A 5,000-nucleotide genomic window follows, 5' to 3' on the forward strand; every position below is an offset into this window, starting at 1 on the left:
AGTCAGATTTTCGATTCGCTGCACATGGTGAATGCGCAAGTTGCTCGGTTAATGAGTTGGTACCGCAGACATTGGTTAATGAGTTGCCACTTCAACTTGGGGCTGCGCTTGGTTGAAATAAGTGTTGTCGGCTTAATAGTCGCCAAGGGGGTGCATGACAGGACGTAGCCGGCTTTGAGCGTGTGTTTCCGGTGTTGTTTTTCAATTGATGTCGATCGGGGTGAGGGAAGGGAGGTCTCTGAGCTTGTGCGGGCGGCGGTGAGGGGTGATTTGTGGTGGTGCAGGAGAATGCCGATGGGGTTTAATCAGTGTCAGTAGCCGGAAGGAGGGCGTATTTTGCGGTGTGGCTTTTAAAGTGATGTCGACAGGGCGGCGGAGGGGCAATTGCTGCTGGTCGTGGTGGTGCTGGTCGCCGTTGTTGTTGGGCTGGCGGCATGAAGCTGCTTGAGACAATGGTCTGCTGCGTCATTGGGGGTGCATCTTGTAACCTGTGCCGGGCAGCCAGGGATGCTGGATGGCGGAGCGGCCTGCAAGCCGAGCGCCTTTCTTCGGAAGCGGGCTTGATCGGCCAGCCGGCGGGTGGAAAACTTCGGTCGGCCAGTTCTGGCTGTCTGATGCGGCCGGGGCCGAAATGCGGATCTCTCCGCCGTCCGTGTCGGACGCTGTCGGCCATACCTCGTTGGAAAGCGGCGGCGGCGCCCGAGGCGGCGGTGTCAGCCCGCTCCCGCATGGACGAGGCACGGCGTCGCTAGGCCGCTTGGCCCGCCGGGCAACCGGCATCCGCTGCAGTCTTTGGGCAGTAACATGACGACGCAACGTGGCAACTGGCGCGGGTAAAGAGCGTCGCTGCGGCCGGACGGGTCGCACCGGAGGCCAGCGACGGCGTGCGGCCGGCTCTTTGGCCGGCGGAGGTGCAGCCGTTGGCTGGGAGACCGCTTTCCGACGGCTATCTCCGCTGGTGGGCCAGCTGTGCTCGTCGGGTGCGCGGCGCGGGGAAGAGGAAGGCAAGCGGCATCGAACGCTACCACATTCCTGCGGGCCGACCCGAAGCCGAGCGCGCTGGAAGTCCGCGAAATGCAACCGGAGAAGAAAGTCTGAATGTGGCAACTGATGAACTGAAAATTGTCGGCGGCAAATGGTTAACCAAATGGGTTGAAGGTGGCAAACCATTAACCGAAAACTCTGGCAAATGTTAACGGCGTGTTAAGATGGTATCTTTAATAAAAGACGGAAATGACGAAGCCAACATAGCCAAACGAAGGCGGGGACGTTAGTGTGGCAGAAGGGCATGTCTTTAAGCCGTCGGGCGAATGTCCCTGCCAGTTGGAATCTTTTCGGGAAAAAGGGTGAAAAAATCGGAAAGGCCTAGCCGTCCGCCGTGGGGTGCGTTCGCTCGGGCTCGGCCAGCCGCGTCGATGGGTGCCGGAACGGTGCGGCTGCGCTCCGGGAGTGCGGAGATACGGCCTGTCAAGTTTCGTCCCGGAAGTCTGGATGGAGCTAAATCCGAAGCCCGTTTGCGGGAAATTAGTTCCAGGGCTCGGCGACCGAAGTCAAATCCGTCCCGCCAACTTGACACTTGTCATTTCTGTCCTTGGGGGTTGGCGGGGTACCTGCACAGAGGTAGGAGGTGGCTGATCGAGAATTGGTGAGTTTTCCAAAGTCACGTCTCGAGCCTCCAGGTCTGCAGAGACCGACCAGGGCTGCCGCCCAACCGACTATTCACCCTTTTTGGGCGGGAATTTTTTCCATTTTTGTCCATTTTTCGGGTTTTTGGTCGGGCTTCAAAAACGGCAGCCCGAGGCCTGGCAGAGGCCGGGGCATGTCCCCGGTCGCGCCAGGCGGCTCGCGCGACCCGATTAGGCCCCGAAAGGAGTCGGGAAATCGGCAGACCTGCCCGAGTTCAGCCCGGGGGAGGCGGGGGGCAGGTCGGTTCGGCTCAAATCATTAACCAAAGCAGAGACTTGGTCTCGCTGGCGCAACCGAAGTGCCAGGCTGGATAACTCATTAACCAGAAGGCGGCTGGAGGCAGGCAGGGCTGATGGCTGAGGCCGGGTGGAGGCCACCCGCGGCCGGGAAAGTCAAAAGTCCCGTTGTGTGGAAGTCTATGAGGTCAGATTCGGCCGCCTTACCGGGCCTGCGGTTGATGGTTTCCCGCTTGGGCAAGCGAGTCGGCCCGGCAAAGTGGCCACTTGCATTTTCTGGCAAGTGTCTGCGAACAACGTTAATGAGTTGAACCTCGGCAATTGTCGGAAGTCCCGATGAAGAAATGAAAATGCCCCTTTTGCGGGGATTTGGATGCTCATGGCCGGCAGCAGGTGGCCCGACGCCCCGCCAACTTGACACTTGTCATTTCTGTCCTTGGGGGTTGGCGGGGTATCTGCACAGAGGTAGGAGGTGGCCAGAATCGAGACTTGGTGAGTTTTCCAAACAAACGTCTCGAGCCTCCAGGTCTGCAGAGACCGACCAGGGCTGCCGCCCAACCGACTTTTCACCCTTTTTGGGCGGAATTTATTCCCTTTTTGCCCATTTTTCGGGTTTTGGTCGGGCTTCAAAAGCGGCTGCCCGAGGCCTGGCAGAGGCCGGGGCATGGTCCCCGATCGCGCCAGGCGGCTCGCGCGACCCGATTAGCCCCGAAAGGAGTCGGGAAATCGGCAGACCTGCCCGAGTTCAGCCCGGGGGGGGCGGGGGGCAGGTCGGTTCGGCTCAAATCATTAACCAAAGCCGAGACTTGGTCTCGCTGGCGCAACCGAAGTGCCAGGCTGGATAACTCATTAACCAGAAGGCGGCTGGAGGCAGGCAGGGCTGATGGCTGAGGCCGGGTGGAGGCCACCCGCGGCCGGGAAAGTCAAAAGTCCCGTTGTGTGGAAGTCTATGAGGTCAGATTCGGCCGCCTTACCGGGCCTTCGGTTGATGGTTTCCCGCTTGGGCAAGCGAGTCGGCCCGGCAAAGTGGCCACTTGCATTTTCTGGCAAGTGTCTGCGAACAACGTTAATGAGTTGAACCTCGGAAATTGCCGGAAGTCCCGATGAAGAAATGAAAATGCCCCTTTTGCGGGGATTTGGATGCTCATGGCCGGCAGCAGGTGGCCCGACGCCCCCCAACTTGACACTTGTCATTTCTGTCCTTGGGGGTTGGCGGGGTATCTGCACAGAGGTAGGAGGTGGCAGAATCGAGACTTGGTGAGTTTTCCAAACAAACGTCTCGAGCCTCCAGGTCTGCAGAGACCGACCAGGGCTGCCGCCCAACCGACTATTCACCCTTTTTGGGCGGGAATTTATTCCCTTTTTGCCCATTTTTCGGGTTTTTGGTCGGGCTTCAAAAGCGGCTGCCCCGAGGCCTGGCAGAGGCCGGGGGCATGGGCCCCCGATCGCGCCAGGCGGCTCGCGCGACCCGATTAGGCCCCGAAAGGAGTCGGGAAATCGGCAGACCTTGCCGAGTTCAGCCCGCGGTGGCGGGGGGCAGGGTCGGTTCGGCTCAAATCATTAACCAAAGCCGAGACTTGGTCTCGCTGGCGCAACCGAAGTGCCAGGCTGGATAACTCATTAACCAGAAGGCGGCTGGAGGCAGGCAGGGCTGATGGCTGAGGCCGGGTGGAGGCCACCCGCGGCCGGGAAAGTCAAAAGTCCCGTTGTGTGGAAGTCTATGAGGTCAGATTCGGCCGCCTTACCGGGCCTTCGGTTGATGGTTTCCCGCTTGGGCAAGCGAGTCGGCCCGGCAAAGTGGCCACTTGCATTTTCTGGCAAGTGTCTGCGAACAACGTTAATGAGTTGAACCTTGGAAATTGCCGGAAGTCCCGATGAAGAAATGAAAATGCCCCTTTTGCGGGGATTTGGATGCTCATGGCCGGCAGCAGGTGGCCCGACGCCCCGCCAACTTGACACTTGTCATTTCTGTCCTTGGGGGTTGGCGGGGTATCTGCACAGAGGTAGGAGGTGGCAGAATCGAGACTTGGTGAGTTTCCAAACAAACGTCTCGAGCCTCCAGGTCTGCAGAGACCGACCAGGGCTGCCGCCCAACCGACTATTCACCCTTTTTGGGCGGGAATTTATTCCCTTTTTGCCCATTTTTCGGGTTTTTGGTCGGGCTTCAAAAGCGGCTGCCCGAGGCCTGGCAGAGGCCGGGGCATGGTCCCCGATCGCGCCAGGCGGCTCGCGCGACCCGATTAGGCCCCGAAAGGAGTCGGGAAATCGGCAGACCTGCCCGAGTTCAGCCCGGGGGGGCGGGGGGCAGGTCGGTTCGGCTCAAATCATTAACCAAAGCCGAGACTTGGTCTCGCTGGCGCAACCGAAGTGCCAGGCTGGATAACTCATTAACCAGAAGGCGGCTGGAGGCAGGCAGGGCTGATGGCTGAGGCCGGGTGGGAGGCCACCCGCGGCCGGGAAAGTCAAAAGTCCCGTTGTGTGGAAGTCTATGAGGTCAGATTCGGCCGCCTTACCGGGCCTTCGGTTGATGGTTTCCCGCTTGGGCAAGCGAGTCGGCCCGGCAAAGTGGCCACTTGCATTTTCTGGCAAGTGTCTGCGAACAACGTTAATGAGTTGAACCTCGGAAATTGCCGGAAGTCCCGATGAAGAAATGAAAAATGCCCCCTTTTGCGGGGATTTGGATGCTCATGGCCGGCAGCAGGTGGCCCGACGCCCCCGCCAACTTGACACTTGTCATTTCTGTCCTTGGGGGTTGGCGGGGTATCTGCACAGAGGTAGGAGGTGGCAGAATCGAGACTTGGTGAGTTTTCCAAACAAACGTCTCGAGCCTCCAGGTCTGCAGAGACCGACCAGGGCTGCCGCCCAACCGACTATTCACCCTTTTTGGGCGGGAATTTATTCCCTTTTTGCCCATTTTTCGGGTTTTTGGTCGGGCTTCAAAAGCGGCTGCCCGAGGCCTGGCAGAGGCCGGGGCATGGGCCCCGATCGCGCCAGGCGGCTCGCGCGACCCGATTAGGCCCCGAAAGGAGTCGGGAAATCGGCAGACCTGCCCGAGTTCAGCCCGCCGGTGGCGGGGGG

This window comes from Pristiophorus japonicus, unplaced genomic scaffold (genome assembly GCF_044704955.1).
Source record: "Pristiophorus japonicus isolate sPriJap1 unplaced genomic scaffold, sPriJap1.hap1 HAP1_SCAFFOLD_2192, whole genome shotgun sequence".
Lineage (NCBI taxonomy): Eukaryota > Metazoa > Chordata > Chondrichthyes > Pristiophoridae > Pristiophorus > Pristiophorus japonicus.